Here is a 19,474-nt window from a genome sequence, read left to right on the forward strand (position 1 = left end):
AAATTTCTGAAACAAAAATCCAGGAAATCTAAGACAGTACAAAAGAACAAATACAAGAATAATAAAGAATACATGAAAAAGGAGTAACTCAGGTCAAATGAACAGAGAATATGTTCAAAAAAATAATAGAAGAAAATGTCTCAACCTAAAGGAGGAGTTCAAAGTAAAAGAAGCATAGAGAATGCCAAATAGGTTGGACCCAAAACAGTCCCCTCGCACATAATAATCTAAACACTAAACATCCAGAATATACAAAGAATATTAAAAGCTGCAAGGGAAAAACACCAAGTAATGCATAAAGGGAAACCTATTATAATTACACTTGAATTCTCAATGGAGACTCTAAAGCCAGAAGGTCTTAGACGCATGCACTGCAGACTCTAAGAGATGACAGATGCCAACCCAGACTACTATACCCAGCAAAACTTTCATTTACAACAGAGGGAGAAAATAAGATATTCCATGATTATTCAAATTTAATCAATATCATTTACAAGTCCAGCCCTACAGAAGAAAATCTCCAACCCATGGAGCTTAACTACACTCATGGAAACACAGGAAATAAATAATGACACACCAGCAAAGCCAAAAGAAGGAAAAGTGGGAAATGAACATTCTCTCTCAGCTTCTCTCTCTCTCTCTCTCTCTCTCTCTCTCTCTCTCTCTCTCTCTCTCTCTCTCACACACACACACACACACACACACACACACACACACACATGCAAAGGAACAATAAGAACAAAAGCAATATAACAGGTATCAACAATCATTGGTCATTAATATCTCTCAATATAAATGGTCTCAATTACCCAATGAGAAGATACAGACTAAAAGAATGGATATGAAACCAGGAGCCATTCTTCTGCTGCAGACAAGAGATATATCTCAACAACAAACATAAAAATTACCTCCTGGTAAAGGGTAGGAATAAGATATTCCAAACAAATGGACATACAAAGCATGCTTGTGTGGCCATTTTAATATCTATCAAAATATGCTACCATCATTTCAAGTGCCCTATACATGCTCAAAGCCAGTATAAGATCCAAAATTGCATTTCATTTTTAGTTCTGGGAGTGTGTTTCCACAATGATGGCCTAGGTATATCCTCTGCTATAAGTATATAAATAAGTGGAAAGGTATATACTTTGATATAAATATCAGTGCATTATCACTTTCTATATTTTGCTTTTATTTTATCATAAATACAGAGTAGTAACAAAATGTATCTCTGAAAATAGTAGTTCAAGAGCCATATAAGTTAAAAACTAAAAAATTCTATTGATATATTATATGTACTTATACTGTGATTGTTCTAAGTATGTAATGACCAAACATTAAAATGCACAGTATCAAAGAGGAGAGCTTAGATTTTAGGAGCAAAGTGAGGGACCAATGTGGTACACTTAATATTACTGCATACCAGAAACAAATATTGCTGCTTTTAATTAACACATAGAAATTGATCTCATTCTCTTGAAAAAATGTTTAAGTATCCACACAATAACCAATAGAAGAATGTGATTAGAGATAACAGTAATAGCATAATTATGCTGTAAGTAATAATTTTATAACAGCTTGATTCTCATAACATTAAGGATATTTCAATGTACATATAATCACCAAGACATGTGTATGTGAACACCAAATTATGAATTCCAGAAGCAATCTACATGGTTGTATATTGTAGAAGTGAATGAAATTTATGCTGAACTGCATTAAGTGCTAGGATGGCAGGTAAACATATTTATGCATAATATTTAAGGAAAGACAGTTAAGACCATCTCAGTCAGATCCTTAGACACACATGCAAATTAGCCCTGAAAAATGAAAGTAATAAGAAATATGAGAGCTAAGGAGTTGCCTCAGGCAATAAAGGCCATTGCAACCAAGGCTAATGACTAGGTTGATCTACAAGACCCATGTGTTAGAAGGAAATAAATGCCTTGTAGCTGTCCTCTGGCCTCCACAAAAGCACTGTGGAATCTGTGTGTGTGAAAACAGTAGAATAATGAACAAGTGTTTACATTAACAAGACAAGTAGTGTGCTTTAGATCTTTCATTCTCATAATAATAGGACACTTTTGGGACCCTATAGACATTATTCTTAGCAAGTGTGAATGTGGAAAAAGGACTTCAGGTGAGGGTTAATGGGGTAGGACTGATCAAAGAAGTCAAGAGCTGAAAGTAATCAGAACACATTATCTACAAACATGAAATTGTCAAAGAAAAAGTTTAATATGTTATTTTAAATGGGAGGGAAAGGGAAGAGTACAATGACAGAGGGAGTACGGGAAGGTACAGCTAAAATTAAGGGGCTATTTGAAGTTCGTATGGAACTCTGATACAGTAGAGACTTCCACAAATACATACATATATGAAGGAGATCAAAATAAAACTCCCAAAACAATGGAGGAGACAGAGCCTCAACTGAGCACTTCTCATCACCAAAATGAAGCCTCCAGTTCTGGAAAGGGTTACATCTAATTGAGTTGTTGGCCAAAGGGGCCTTATGGCAACATTCACACAACCTAGGCTTCTGCCAAGGTCATTGATTGCTCTCTACAAACTGATGGTGAGGCTCTATTGTGAAGACAACACCCATACAACTCACAGAGTTATAACATGGAGAAATTGAACTGGGGCCTATCTAGGGCCTTCACCACTGCTGACTAGTGCTCATGGTAGTGGCAGGTACTCTGTACACAACAGGTAAACACTAACCCAGCTGCAAAACCTTTCATACACAATGATGACCTGTGCTAATGCAATAGTGGTACAAAACCTGTAAGAGTAACCAACCAATTACTGATTAGATTTAAGGCCCCACTCCATGAGATGGGACCTATCCCCAACACTGTTCAGACCACCAAGATCCTGAGACCAGAATGCACAGGAACCTATCAGAAGACCAAAGGCTACTGTTCCGGTAAAGCAAAAATAACTCCTAAAAACATTCTTATACCCATAGATCATTGTCTTGATGAGTCTCCATCACAGAAGCTTCCTCCTGCAGCAAATGCAAATAAATACAGAAACTCAGATCTGTACAATGTGTAGAAAGTGAGAGACCATGCGACATTCAGTCCTCAATGAGATGTGTCTATCAAATCACTCCCCTCAGGGCTCAGGAAATCCTGTGCAAGAGGTGTTGGAAAGACTGTAGGAGCCAGAGGGAAAGGGAAGACACTACCATTGCCCAGGGGATGGGCCTCCAACAGGGCAGGGCTCAAAGGGAATCCAGAGTCAGTGGGTACTACACACTAAGGCTTTATCTGAGGGGGTTAGGGAAAATGACACTCACATACTCCCTTGATGGCTTCCTTCAGACCTTTTCTTTATTCTTCTTTTGCAGTCTCTATTCTTTATTTACCTGATGATTTCCTACTCTCATTCTGAGGTTTTCCTTCTAATGCATTTTAACTCTACCTTTATTCTTTCCCTTAAGCTTTCAGGCAGTATAAAAATTACAGTGGGGTTACATTCTGCTAGTGTGACAATGCACGGAGGTCTAGTATTAGTTTATTAGGGGTGCAATGGGGATACAGACTCACTAATACAGAACCAGGAAGACACCATGGCTGATCCTGCTGGTCCAACTGCTCATGTCCTGTCCTCCTGCCCCGAGGGGGATGAGAACCAACTGCGAGCTTCTCCACACCACTTGACCTGGTCCTTGCCACCAAGAGAAGAGTGACTCCTCTCTCTCAGCTCTGAAGGGGTCACTTACACAGACAAAGCCATGCCCTAGGGCTTGTACCCCGAAGCCATTGGCTGAATGGAACAAATTCCCACAACATTCTGTTTTTCAAGTGAATGATTACAACCAATACAAGTAAAAAACAGCATGTTTTCTATATCCTTTACATGATTAAACTTTTTACACATTACAGGTGAAAAACCAATTACCCCAAGAACCCATTTACACTCATACCCAAGCAATCTGTTATAGATTAAGAGTGTGTAAGCAAGCAAGATATTCTTTTACTGGCAGGCTGCGTTTGCAGTTACAAGGAAGGACCAATTACTTTATGCCTTATCTTGAAAGCTAATCTTATAACGAATCTTAAAGATATCACAAATCTGACCTTTTATATATGAAAAAGAATCAGTCAGCTCTACTTTAAATCTTTAGGATATATACCCACGCGTCAATAGTTCCTTACATCAGGAGATTGAGGGCAGAAATGGGTATACAGGATTAATCATCACCTTTGGTCATCATCCCATCCTACCACGAAAGGCACATCAACTAACGATAATTGGGCTGCTTTCTTCTTGTTCCCTGACCTTAACGAGTTTCTCATTCAACTATGTGCTGTTCTAAAACTTCAGATTGTCTTCTTGGGTTTTTCACCTCAAAACTATTTAACAAAAACATCTTAGTCTAACTTTAAATTATTTTGAAGTCTTTGTTTCAGCTATGCTGTACCCCAAAACCTGTGAACACATGTCCCAACATTAAGATTAAAAGAATTCTAGTCAGCCTGGCTCCTGGGACTCAATTGTTTTCCTTAATCATTAACTTGATTCACAGTCCATATGGCTATTCAATAGAAACTCATGTGTTCTAGCTGTGTGACACTTCCTTGTTTTATTTTTCATTCATCAAAACTCTGTATAGGGCGGGAGGGGGGAGAACAAGGGAATCCGTGGCTGATATGTAAAATTAAATTAAATAATAAAATAAAAAATCTCTGTATAAACTAACATTATTATTATCAGTTAGACAGTACAGCTTAGGAAGTATCATCTTCATAATAATCCACAGATAAAAATGCCCAGTAGGACAGGATGTATCCATGAGTTAAACATACTACATTATAGGCAGTGGAGATCTCCCCACACCCATTCACATCATACCAGATACCAGAGAAAGATGGCAGCAGCCAACATGTAAAGGCACAGCAGAAGCAAAAAACATTCTGGATTCTGTGGTGTCTGGGACTTGCCTGTCCAATATTCACCCATCAGGGATTTGCCTCCTGGTGGCCTGACATCCTGAACTTCAATTGCCATCTGCTGCTCCTTGGACATGGCTAATGGCAGGACAGGAAGGAAACAAGGCTTCTAAACTCAAAAGGACTGAGTCACATATGAACTCACAGATACTGAGGCAGCATGCCCCTGGCCTGTACCAGTTTGTGCCTGATAGGGTCCCAATGCAGAGAGGGGACATGGAGAAAAGCTCTCATCCTGTCCCTGACTCAGCAGTTATCTTCAATTGGTAAAGCTTGGAAATGAAAAATTACTATTCTTTAACAGAGTCTCACTGGGGATACAAACCAATCTTAAGGTCAGGCCCATGCCCAACCGTAGATGGCCAACACAAAACAAACTGAATAGCATTTTAGAAGGTTCTTTGTCCCATTATCAAGGAAATTTTTTAAGGGTTACAGGTCATATGTGCATATATTATGGTTTCTGGTTTGGGTTTTTTCTGGGATTCCTGTGTGTGAGAACATGTATGTCTCTGCATCTTTATGAGTTTCTTGTGCTTTTACTTTGGTTCTTTTTTCTTTTGTTTGTTCATTTTCTTCTATTCTGGACTGATTTTTTTAACTTATTTTATTTTGTTATTAATTTTCAGATGTCTGTTTTCTAAGGAGAGGCAGAATGTGTAAGGGGAAACCACCATCAAAATATGTAGAATGAAAAAAATTTCAAAAACTAAAAATAAAAATCAATGAACAAGACCTTCACATGATGAAGGCAATCAAAATTCCAACATAATCCGGGGATGTGCTTTCCAGACCCCCCACCCCTTACTGAGGAGCTACTGGTAGTTGATGGCTGTATGATAAGGAGGACTCATTCTTGTTTGAGCATGTTCAACTTGTAGGTTTCCTGTGTTCCAATGGATGGTCCCACACTTATATACATATATCATCATTAACTGGACTTAGTGGATTAGCAACAAAAAGAAGGCATGAGGTTGGGAAGAGGCATACTAGAGGTATATAGGGGTATACATATATATGTATGTATTTCTTAGAAATTAAGAAAAGTAGTAACGTTTTAAAAAGAACCTGCATTGTATCCTTAACATGGCGGTAGATACATTCAGACACTGGCAAAAAAAAAACAAAAACACATTCTTAGGAAATCAGAACTCATATCAGGTATTTCAACAGAGTCAAATGCAAGAAATTGCTTTGGCCATCAATGGAAAAGCAAAATGAGAAAAACAAACTACCACAGAGCTGGGCCTCAGACCTCCGAGGGGGACACGCTACCCAAAATGTTTCTGGTGCAAGTAAGGAGCACAGCAAGGCGGCCACTGGAGGACTAAAGGCAGTCGAAGGCCAAGAAACTCTACCAGGCTTTTTCTTTTGGACCAACAACCAGCTCCCACCTCAAGACACTTGATTAGTTTTGAATGCTCGGCATAGCTTAAGCAGGTTTCTGGCTAGCCCTTTTAACATAAATTTACCTGTTTCTCTTTATCTACCTTTTGCCTCGGGGCTTAGAACCTTTCTTCTGTATCTCTTACTTTCACTGCTTCTCTGTGTCTGGCTGGTGTCTGCCTGACTTCCTGCCCCAGGCATGTCCCTCATTCTCTCCTCCTTTTTTTCTCATTCTTCCTTCACGTGAGCTTAGAGTTCTCCTCCTCCTATTTATTCTCTCTGCCTGCCAGCCCCGCCTATCCTTTCCCCTGCCTAGCTACTGGCCATTCAGCTCTTTATTAGACCAATCAGGTGCTTGGGCAGGCAAGGTGAAACAGATGCAAGACAATTTTACATAATTAAATACACATCCTTACATCATTATAGAAATGCAGCATAAAGAAAAGTAACACACCGTTACACAGTTAAAGTAAAATTCTACAGTATGTTTGCCTAGTGAAACTAATATTCCACAACACTCAACTGCCATTGCTTCTGTAATGTTGACAGGAGCAGCAGACAAAAGGGGAAGGAATAAGCACCTTGCCACCTGTCACTAGTTCCATTTTGGGGGCACTACCTACTAGAGAGCAAAAATGATAAGTGGTTCATATCTCTTAGGCCCACCATCACAAGAAGTTTGGACATGTAGCTCACACAGCTTAACAACTGACCTACATTTCATCCACGGAGAATGGCGAGAGCTAGGTAAAAGTTAGATTTATTCTTTATCTAGATTTGTAGCTGGAACCCAGGGAGGAAGCAGGAAAGGCAAAGGGAAGGAGCTGGAAAGATAGTTCAGCAGTTAAGTACACTGGCTGGTCTTCCAGAGGACCTGGGTTCGATTTCCTATACCCATATAGCAGCTCACAAGCGACCATCTGTAACTCCAGTCCAAGGAGATCCAATGCCCTTTTCTGGCTTCCAGGGGTACGAGATATGTATGTCTTACACAGACATGCATGCAGAGCAAAGACCCATATCCAGACAATAAATAAAAAATTTAAAGGTGGCTGTAGAGTGATGGCATGCATAATCTTAAAATCGATTATTTTATCTTTTGATTTCTTGTTGTTATTCAATCCCAAAAGTCATCTGGCTCTAGGAAATTTTCCACAAGAAATGAACCTTAACTGAGCATGATGATTTCCAAAACAACACTTCAAAAATTTTTACCATGGAGACCAGTGTAGATTCACTTAGATTCTCTGGAATGTAAAGAAGCCAAACAGGAAGGAAACTCAGTATCCTTGTATTTGTCTAGAAAATTCTAAAAGTGGGGTAAGACTGAGAGGAGCGCTCAGGAGGGACATGGGGATGCCTGAATTCAGAAATCCCAGCCAAATGTAGGGATAGGTGGACTCAGAGAGCAACATACAAAATATGGGCATTGACAATGGCACTTAATGTGTCATCACTACACTCATGGGAATAAAATTGCAAAAGGCCAACGATCAACAGCTTTAAGGTTATTAATCTTACCTCTCACAGCCAACCATTTGCTGATGGTTTTTGTTTGTCATAAGATCTTGTCATACGTATTAAATTGTCAGAAGTAAAATGTAAAAATGCATTTGCTTTTCTCATTGCCTCCTTTGAACCCCATTTTTTACAAGCAGGTAAAATGAGAGTTAAGGGACAGGGCCCTATCCTGTCAAAAGTTTTAATTTGTTAGTAAAAGCTAGATCTGTCACCTCTTTTCTCTCCACATCCATCCACATGACAAGAAGTCATAGGATCTTGGTCCCTGAATTACTTCTGGTCAATGACTTTCAATTCTCCTCTTATCTTTTAGATAAGCATTTGGAACAAGGCCTCAGATGGTTGTGTTTATGCCATCACTCAGGCCGTGGATGTACATCCTTTTCACACCACCCTGAGCAGCAGTACAAGGAGTGGGTTTGAACTATTAAAGGGAGTGATTAGACTTTGGAAAGGATGGATTAAAGAGTCTGTGGGACATCTGAGTGGAGACATACGTCTGAGATTGAAGTCAGAGCTCTATGTTGATGTCATAGTGATGGGAATTATCACAAACCTGGAGAGAATTAGTGAAGTTATACAAGAGGAGGATAAATGGAAGGGACGTGAGGAGAGGGAGAGGAGGATGTGTTCGGCACATAGCAGTGGGATCTAACTACGTGCTAACAGCTGAGGCCAGGGGAAAAGGACTTGTTAAGGAAATGAGCAGAGGACAAATTATCTACTTGTTTACCCCCGATACTCTAAATAGTTGTCAGGGTAGTCCTTGAGGAAGCTGGAAGATCAATTCCACTACAAATGATGTTTTGTGTTGGCTCTGCTGGCGTTGGAAGCTAGGTTTTTGTACATATTAGGCAAGTGCTCTACCACTGGGGTTCTCATTTACTGGCTGTCATCTTCTTTCTCAGTATTTTTTTGTCCTTGAGGACTCTGAATAGATAAGGTATTCCTCACTGACAATCAGTTGGTATCACAGATGTTTGGTTAAGCTGATAGTAAGCAAAGCTAAGCCCCCATGTACCAAAGACATGGTGACATTGTTTCAGAATTAGTGTTAATTTGTTTTTTGGATGAAAGTCCTTTTCTGTCTCTAAAATATTGTATTGTGAGATAAATATAACTATGGTCTAAAAAACTGGTTCTTAATCAATTAAAACTGAAAAATGCTGGATGCTATGTGAGAGTCAAAACACAGTATAACAAAGGCTGTGCCAACTCCTCTGTCAAAAAGTTTTGAATTCATTGAACATAGAATTACTGAATTTTTAATTTTTTATTTTTTTGGTTTTTCAAGACAGGGTTTCTCTGTGTAGCTTTACGCCTTTCCTGGGACTCACTTGGTAGCCCAGGCTGGCCTCGAACTCACAGAGATCCATTTGGCTCTGCCTCCCGAGTGCTGGGATTAAAGGCGTGCGCCACCACCGCCCAGCGAATTTTTAAATTTTAAGTTAAACTATTTGATATCAGATTCCTCTTCCCTGGAACAGTACAATCTAGAGGAACAGAGTTGCACAGAACCCATGTATATCTATTAACCCAGACTCTTTCCTAATACTGTCAGTAAAATTCAGGATGATTTAGAATCACCTGAGAGATTCGAGAAACACACCTCTCAGTATATCTGTGAAGGCACTTGCACATAGGACTGTCTAAGGTGGGGAGGAGCCTGAGAGAAAATATTTAGAAACACAGTAATTGAAAAAAGTCATCCTGTGTAAAATTATAAGCAGTAAACCCAACAGTAAGAAAACCATCTCCCAACTAGCTGGGCGGTAGTGGTGCACGCCTTTACTCCCAGTACTTGGGAGGCAGAGGCAGGGGCATCACTGTGAGTGAGTTGTCTACAGAGTGAGTTCCAGGACAGGGTCCAAAGCTACACAGAGAAACCCTGTCTCAAAAAACCAAAAAAACGAATAAATAAATAAATACATAAACACATAAATAAATAAATATAGGAAAGAAAAAAAAGAAAACTAACAATTTGAGAAAGACACCCAACATATATCTCTGGCCTGAACACACATGCAGGTACATGTTCAACACTCTGCCACACACATAAACATGAATATGAACGAACACACACACACACACACACACACACACACACACACACACACAAATAAATGTGCATATGACATGCTGACAACTGCAATGAGGTAATGGTATCATCCATCCTGTGCCAGGAGATGCAAAAAGGCAGCTCTCCTTTGCATAAAACATTGTCACTGCTCACTTATGGAGCTGCCATAGCATTGTGTGAAGCTAATAGTTGGAGACATAGGATCCTGGACACAGCCTTACGGTTTTGATGACTTTGTGATTAACATGAGTAATCTTATACATTTGCTAGGTGTGTTATGAGAAACAATTATAGATATATTTATACACATTCTGTGAAATGCATAGAACAACCTAGCAACAGCATCATCACTGTTACACAGGATTCTCTTGACCAGAATCAACACAACCCAAGGTTCTTTATGGGATTTTAAATCTCTATGAAGAAAATAATCACCTTCTGGTCCGGCAAGATTATTAAGCAGGTAACGGCACTTGCTGCCAAGCCTCATGACCTCAGTTCAATCCCTGGGACCCACATGGCGAAAAACCAATACCTACAGACTGCCTCAGATTCAAAGTAGTATAAACAACGGAATAGGAATCCAGAGTTCAGAGTTGAGTTCAGATACTTTCATTGATTAGAATTCAGACTGTTTTTTCCAACATTGACCTTACTTTTTGTTTTGTTTTGTGTTTGGGTTTTTTATAGGGGTTTTTTGTTTTGTTTTGTTTTGTTTTACCTAGAAAAGACAGGAATTAATTTGGAACACAGTAACCAGATGTTGGGCCCTGACCCTCGGTCCTTGGGGAGCTGTTGCCTTGCTTGCTGACCTTGATCAGATGTCCTCCCTATGCTAATTCCCTGCCGGTTTCATTCCTCCTAAACAGCTTACCGAAGGTTCCTTGTTTGTGTATCCTGCATATTGGTGGAATGCTAGAATGTAAAACACCTGTAGCCTACTTTTGCCCTCCCAGGTTCTTCCACTGTGCTATAAGTCTGTATTTAAGGCTTCCTCCCTCCTTCAATAGGGGGCATTCTACTGAGAGGAATGGCCTGCTGTCTTGTCTCTCTTTTTAATCCTCAGCCTCTCGCTTGGACATGGTGAGTGGGTAGTAACGCCGGCGTCGCTACAACCAGAAAGCTTCTAAAATCTGATATTTGTCTACTTTTGAGTCTATAAAAAACTTTGCTAATATGAGTTTATGATACTCCTGTTTGCTGAATAACAATGTCAGGTAATTTGATATTTAGCCAATAAATCAAAACTTATTAATGTACTTGTGTCTATTGAATTACTCTTGTCAGAGAACAGGATGAGTTAAATCAATCTCCCTTTAATGAGATCTTTCTTGATGAAAATATTAAGGGTGGATATTTCAGAGTGAGACTTCAAACAAGGTGAATCTTATGGTGATGCAGTCTAAAACCAACAGTGTCCTGATGGATTAAAAAAGAACAATGGTTTTGATAGAGAATTAGATGACCTGGATAAACCTTCAAATGCAAAACATAAAAATACTAAAAAATAACCTTAAGTCTCCACAGATACCTGCTTACTGACAAAACAAAAGAATATTTAGGCTAAGCAATGAATGATGGTAAAATCTCTGAGAACTTCAACTGGCTTGCTTCCAAGAGAATTGGGTGAGATTGAGTTAACTCTCAGAATCATGAGGAAATTCAAGGGCTTCAAAGCCCAACAGAAGATCCCCCATAAGACTAGGACAGGAAAATTTTCTCCAGCATAAGGCAAACTAAGAATTAAACCCTCATGGACAATCCAACCCCAAGAGAGAAGCTTGGAGAACTACAGGTAAATTTGCTAGTATCAACCTTGTTAGTGAGTACAAAAATAAAGCCTCAGAATTCATAACCACAAACAGGTACATATGAGTAAGTCTAATTCACACTAACTTAATTGTGCCACAAAACCTCAAATCAAGAATTTAATTCATATAAATTCCAGACTCACAGAAGAAAACTCAAATCTTTTAGAGGAATGTCCTTTCTCTCAGCTCTCAAACATTCCATTCAATTTTTTCTGAGAAATGATCATGTTATATATACAAAAATTCTTACCTAATTTAGAAAACAAGACTGAAAAAGACAATAGAAAATTTAGGCTAGTGGATCATTATACATTAGAATTATTAGATATAAAACATAAAACGTAGTTAAATATAGCTTATTGAAAACAAAACGTTTAAACATAAGAATAAATACCAGGCAAATAGGAAAAAGTATATACTTTCTGGAAAATTAAGATGATTTAAATAACCTCAACATTTTAAAGATAGTAGAACACATAGTGAGTACTTATGATATTTTGTTGAATGAATACATGATTATAAAAAAGTATTACCCTAATCACAAAAACACTTGAAATGATATGAAAATGTTGTGTTTTGCTAAATGGGTCCATTACCAATGAAAACTCGAGGATCAGATATTGGGTAAAACCTTAGGGATCAAAGAAGCACAGGAGGAGTGAACAGCTGACCTTCCCTTTCTTACCAGAGACCCACCCAGCACACCTTCTATCCACATGTCCCAGGTCAAAGAGAGCTCTTTAACTCCAAGTCCCTCCCTCCTCCTTCCTGTCCAACTTCCCTATCTGTACTCCTGGCTTCTCTATGGCTAATTCCAGTCAGTTAGCCACTGGTTCCACCCCCTCATTCAACATTAACACTATTAACATAGTCTAAGAGTGTCACAGTGTGATCCAATATCCTGCAACAAGAGAAGATATATAGATATCTCTGGCTCCAGAGAACAAGCATAGACAAAAGGACAAATAGATTGCTATCTACACCTTGTCCATAACAAGTCTAGAGTATGCAACACATCCAGTGAAGACTTCCTAAGTTTAATAAATATCAGAGAGTAGCTGAGATTATGAAATAGTGAGGAGAGAATTTCTAAAGAGAAGGAAAGCTTAAAGCAGATGACAGTATTCCTGAAGAGAGTGAGTGAGAGAGGGAGAGAGTTGTTTCAAATGGCTGATTCACTGAAGTAGAATAGTTAGGTGAGAATTTGAATGTTGCCTCTCTAAAAGCTAAACATTTAAGTCAATACTAAGAAAATTAAATACTTCTGCTTTCTGTTTACTTTGTATGTCTCCTGTCTTATTAACAAAATGTCAACTACATTGGAAATGCTTTTTCTTGAATATTACTAAGGACCAGCCTTAATAATCGTCTTCCCAGGGGCCCATAAGAGAAGCTACAAATGGCGAGAATTATTTTGGGGCAAAGAATCTAAGTACACCGAGCTCTTTTGTCTGTCTACCTTATTCCTCTGGGATAAAATTCTGTCTACACAGCTTCAGTTCTGCTCTCATGCCTAGCTCCTTTCTTGCCTGATTTCTCTCTACATTTACCTGCTGTCCTCTAAGCTCTCTCTTAATTCTCTCATCTTAGTTCCGCCCCATCTAGGCCCTCATCCATCTAGTTCTTCCCCATTTCAGCTCCTCTCCCATCTCCTTCTTTCTCATCTTGTTCCTCCTCATCTTGTTCTTCCCCATCTGGCTCTTCCTCATCTTCCATCTCTTCCTCTATTACTCTCTTCTAGCCCTTCAATCCAGTTCTTTCCCATCTCAATCCATCCCTCTCCAGTTCTTACCCATCTAGTTCTTCCATTCTCTTTTCTCTTTTAAATCTAGTCCTTCTCTGAAAATAAAACTGCCCTTTTATCCCTTTGACTTTTATCTCTTCAAGATATCTCTGCTCCCACAGTTTCTGGCAAGTATGCTCGGTCGATAGGCAACTTGACTAGGCAACTTTCATCACAGTTAGATGTACCTGTAAGTTGGAACCCTTTAGTTCTGAGTTAATTGTTAAGGGTGGATCTAAAACTAGAGGTAAGATTTTGGAAAGGAGAAGGTTAAACTTAATTAGCACATCTGTGACGCCTTCTCAAACAGATAGTCTAGATGCTTAATTCTGTTCTTAAAGAGTACAGAGGTATGTCTGATAAGACTTTCATCCATCTGGGGATGGTCCTGGCCAGATGCTGCTTATGACAATAAGTACAGAAAGGCCTGAAATTAGGAATCCTGGCTGTTACTGCCCAGAAGGTTCTCTAAATATCCCTTTAGTAGAGGGGAAATTGTGCTAAAAGAATGATGGAAAAGCTACAATAGCACATGAGATATTCATAGTAGGAAACAGCAAATAATCAAAAGCCAATATCACCAAGACTCTTGAGCCTCAGCTTGACCTCTGGAAGGCCCTTGGCTTCTTCCAGGTATTAGCTTGTCATAATCAGCTGAAATCCTACTTCATGTATTTTTGCGGTTTGCAGCAGCTCTTCCAACCTTCCAGTCTCTTCAATATAGAGAGACAAGAAATAGACAAGAAAGAGGAGAAAGATGCTGTGTACTAGAAGGCAGTTAAGCACACACCCTGACACAAAAGGCTGGTACTCTATAGGTTTCCATTCTGAGTCCAGAGAATTCTGCTGGCTTAGAGTTCTATCCTGGCCTCTGTTCCCTGTATATTCACACAGATAACTGGTCTAGGAAGAGCTACTCTAAAGAATTTAAAAGGAACCAATGCATATGCACATATGCTACAAGTGGAAACAAAGGCAAGAAAGGGGGAAATAAATAGCATGATGGATAGGACCTACTCAAAGAAACAAATTGCACTGCAATAAAGTCAAATAATGAGTGAACACAGTGCTAATAATTTTTAAAAGTTAATGGGGAAAATCCATTTCCATAAATTGTGCACGCACGCGCACATACTCACACACACACACACACACACACACACACACACACACACACACACACACTCTCAGAACAAAATTAAATTGCTCAAGAAATGTTAAAACAATAGAAAATTTTGTAATGATTTCAGAGAGCTCAGGAAAAAATGAAAAGGAGAAAAACAGAAACAGATATTAATGAAGATAGAATAAAGGAGAAAAGACATAACTAAGATCATGAGAGGTAGATTGGATTATAGAAGGAGAGAAGGAGAAAGGGGAAGATTGGTTGGAGAAAAGCAATATAAAAATTAAAGAAAAATATAAAAGAGGTAGGAACTTAATTTTGTAAGATAGACATTGGAGATCCAATACATATTGATTTTCCAGAAAAAGGGACAAGGACAAAATGGAACAAAAATTATTCAAATCTGTGTTAGACAGTTTCCTTAGTTTCAACATGTTTGATTATTTGAACCGAATATCAAATTGGATCAAAGGATATATGATTCATTTGATGTTTTAAAACACTTGATCAAAAAACACATGGCATGCTATGAAAAATGATATTGAACAATAAATTTATTGATTTACAAGGCACAAAAAGATATATATTGAAACCGACCAAAATCATACATGTAGAAGGAGATCATATTGACTTCAAATCTTCATCTAGAAGCACTAATCATCAATGAACAAGGCAATCTTTAAAAGACAATATGTTGCAAGTGTTGCTTACATAGAAAGCCAAATATTTTAGATATAGATGAATCCAAAGAATATCCTTCTTTTTCCCCATAAATATATGTATATATTTCCCATTTATTGACAATGGATCTTTTTCTCACATAATATATCCTGATTAAGGTTTCTCTTCCCTCTAATCCTGTAGTGATATTTTATTTGTGCTGAAATGTGGTGATATTTTATTTGCATGTTAATAAAGTTTGCCTGGAGATCACAGGAAATAGCATGAAGTTTTAAGTAGACACAAAAGTCAGGCAGAGGTAGCACACTCCCTTAAGCTGATCACTTGGCAGGCAGGGTCTCTATTTGTTCAAGGTCACGCTAGGGAACAGAGCCAAGCATGGTGACACACACCTTTAATCTCAGTACCAACCACAGAGATCCTGGAGGTCTGTACAGATAGGTAGTAACAAGCAAGTGAGCTAGCTGGGCTAATAGTCAATGAGAGGGCAGAAGAGCAGGGCAATAAAAGCCTGGGTTGACAGGAAGTCATGGCATTTTGGAAGCTACAGAGCTGGTGAGGTAAGGTGGTTGGTGGCTCTCACTATTTCCCTGATCTCTAAGGCTTTCACCCTTATATTTGGCTCCATGTTCTTTATTTAATAAGACCACTTAGAAATTCGTCTACATAATCCTCCCAGTTTCTTTCCACCTCCTTCTCATCCGATCCACCCCCTTTTTGTCTCTCATTAGAAAACAAACAGACATCTAGGGGATAATAATAAAATGAAATATAAAAAAACAACTAACACATCAGAATAAGACCAACAAACAAAGGGGAAAGCATCCCCAAAAGAGCAAACAGACACACAGAAAACTACTTGAGCAGAACATTATTTGACACATAGACTTGGAGGATAGGAGACTTGACCTCCCAATCCGGTGCTGCTGTAGGGTTGCCTTGCTGCTCTGTAACATTCTGGGATACATCATGAGGACAGAAAGGCCAGGTGAGGGGGCAAGAGCAGGAAGGGAGGAGCGAGGGAAGTTTCCCTATCTGCAGTTCCACATGTCAGCGCCATCACAGTAGCAATCACTTTGAACTCAAGCTTCCTAAGGGACGTTCAGTTTCAGACAAGTACCTCTGTTTTCTTTTCTGAAGTAGTTAAATGTTGAAGGATCCACTGGGAAAGGCCAACTTACAACTACAATCCATTTTTAAGAATCCATACAGTACTGGAGACAGACGTTAAAGTGATTAGGATTCATTAGAGGAACATCGCCTCTTTAGTGTTTCAGCCCATCTGTGGGTATTGTCTTTTTTTCTTTTTTCATTCCTTTATTTTATTGAAAATATTTTTCTCATATATTATATCCTGATTAAGATTTCCCCTCCCCTACTTCTCCTATTTTTCTCCCAACCTCCCTCCCATCCTGATCCACTCACTTTCTGTCTCTCATTAAAACGCAATTCCTTCTTAAAGTACGTGAAGAGGATTCATTTAACAAATTAAAGGGATTTATAAATAAGAGCAAATTTCTGGTAAGCTTTAGCTCTACTGAAACAAAAGTTTAAAAATAAGATACTTGTGAAAATAATGATGATAAAATACAGCATAAACGTTAGAAAAAGTGGCAAACTAAAATTAATGTCTTCTCAAAATAAAGCCATAAAATTGAAACCAAGTATAACTACATACTTTCTAAGAATTGGTTTTTGTTTATTTATTTGTTTGTTTGTTTGTTTGTTTTGAGAAAGAACTTAAAGTTGGATAAGTAGGGAAGGGTAGAGGATTTGGAAGGACTTGTGGGATGGGAAAATCATGATCAAAGTATAAATTTAAATATTGTTTTAAATAATAAAACGTATAACAAGAAAACAAAATGCCAATCCAGAGCCTGGAGAACAGAGGCAAAATGGTTCCCTGGTGTGGTAGCTTCTTTCTCTACTGCTGTGACAAAGCACAGACCAAAACAATTCTGGGAAAGGGTTTATTTGGCTTACAGGTGACAGTCCACTGTGGAAGGAAGTCAAGGCAGGAACTTGAGCACAGAAATCTGGAGGCCGAATCTGAAGCAGAAATCATGAATGGATGTTGCTTGCTGGCTTCTGCTCTGCCTTACTATGCTACCTTTCTTATATAACCTATGGCCACCTACCTAGGCAAGGGACCACTCACAGTGGGCTAGACCTTTCCTCTATCAATCAGCAGTCAAGAAGATGTCCCACACACATGCCCAAAGGCTAGCTAATAAAGGCAGTTCTTAAACAAATGTTCCTTCTTCCCAACTTGACAAACAAAACCAAAAATCAGACAGTATATCTGGCATATACAAGCGTCTGGTCTTGAATTCCAGTACTAGGACACAAAAATGAAAAGAAATGGTCATATTTTTTAAAAATTGTATCAGTTGCTTGTTAAGACACATAGCAACAGGGACACACAACCATTTCTAATAGAAATTCAAAATAAGAATGCCACTTTAGAAATGGTGTGACAACCACTTACCATGCCAAACATTGACATACCTTTCTCCAAAGTATTGACCCCCCAACACACATACCTACAAGGATGGAGGTATGCCAAAGGAAGAAAAAATGTCTCTATCAAATTGCAGCAATATACACAATAAAATGAATATAGACATATTGAATGATAATACAAAGTATAGAATAAACATGTATGCATCCACACTGATATAAATAAATGTGAATGCTGGAACTTGGATTTAAGTTGCTTCCGACAGGCTCATATGTTTAAGAACTTGGTTCCCATATAGTACTGCTGTGGAGTATTTGGAAGACGGGTCTCCTAGCTGGTGGATATGGATCACTAGGGGTGGGTTAAAGGACAGAGCCTATGCAGATTCTGGTCCTCTTTCTGCTTTCTGATACGTTAAGACCTTAACACGTCTGTCACATCTTCTCCCACCATACCATTCTACCTAGTCTTTTCTGTCATGGTCTGAGTGCTGACTCTGAAACCAGGAGCCCCAGAGTGAAATTCAATCAGATGCTTTCTAAGGCAGGGATGGTCTTTGAGGTTTTCTTCTAACATCAAGAGGGGTTTTCTCAGCTGCTTGATGCTCTTGTTTGTAAAGAGGAACTATCCATTGTTTTCACTTGCTACCAGCACTATTGTGGCTAATCTTCTCTTGATTGCTTGCCAGCAAGATCTACATTTTAATAGGTCCTTGCATTTGAGTCTTCTCATTCTTGCTTCAGAATAGTTAGTCCCCTTAGGAAGCATTATAGAGCTCTCTGTTCTAACAGCCTAACTCCCAGCATTGGCAGGCATTGTTTATTACTGCTCTGTGGATGGAGGCAGAAGTCTATTATTCTCCCACCTGTACCTTTTAGTGTCAGGACAAAGTCATCCCTAGACCCCTGGCTCCTCTTTACCTCTCAGTATGAAGTATTTTCCTTATAAACCAGCTTAGGTAAGGTTTAGGAGGACCATCGTTCTTGGCCAGTTTATGGAGAAAGTTGCCCAGTTGCAATGGGCCAAGTATCCCAACCATCAGCTCCCTTGGACCTCACATTCATTCTCTTCCTGCTCTCTGCAGTTCTCAGAGCCCCCTAACCTCATAGGCCCTCAAGTGCCACCACCAGCCCTAAGCGCCGCCTTGTGGTTTTTACACAGAAACTCTTCCCCAAACTTCCCATCACCCTTACATGGATCCTAGGAAACGATCTAATGATCAACTTACAGTTAAAATGTGAACTTTTTATGGTTAACTATCTTGATCTTTGTATAAATATTTTCTGTATAAACAAAAATGAAAAGAATTTATACTAACTTATGGTGCCTTCTATCACCAGTAACTATTATTCTAAATAATGGTATTTGGGTTTACAAATCAGGTTTAGCAGTTTTTCTCCTTTAAGAAATGATCAGCCACAATGAAAGTCACAATTATGGTACCCCTCCTCTCCATTAAATGACCTCAGCAACTATCATTCTATAACAATTAGATATCAGTACTTTAATACTGAGTACGTACATGAATCCCTGAAGAATGATGTTCAAATGTAAACTGCTTGGTAGGTCTGCAGTAGAGAATTCTAACTTGTTCCCAGGGGAAACTTTACTTAGAATAACACTGCATAAAAATTAATCTAAAGGAGACTTGATCCTTGACTGAA

At 38.8% G+C, this 19,474-nt stretch overlaps 1 long non-coding RNA gene across 1 annotated transcript; it reads right to left on the bottom strand.

Moving 5' to 3' along the window:
• Positions 1-17,305: 17,305 nt before the first annotated feature.
• On the bottom strand, positions 17,306-19,474 carry LOC131901084 (uncharacterized). The gene is made up of 2 exons (XR_009376345.1): positions 19,039-19,474; positions 17,306-17,398 (listed from the first exon to the last, which is right to left on the bottom strand). It is a non-coding gene; the product is annotated as an uncharacterized LOC131901084 (long non-coding RNA).

Source organism: Peromyscus eremicus, unplaced genomic scaffold (assembly GCF_949786415.1).
Source record: "Peromyscus eremicus unplaced genomic scaffold, PerEre_H2_v1 PerEre#2#chrX_unloc_2, whole genome shotgun sequence".
Lineage (NCBI taxonomy): Eukaryota > Metazoa > Chordata > Mammalia > Rodentia > Cricetidae > Peromyscus > Peromyscus eremicus.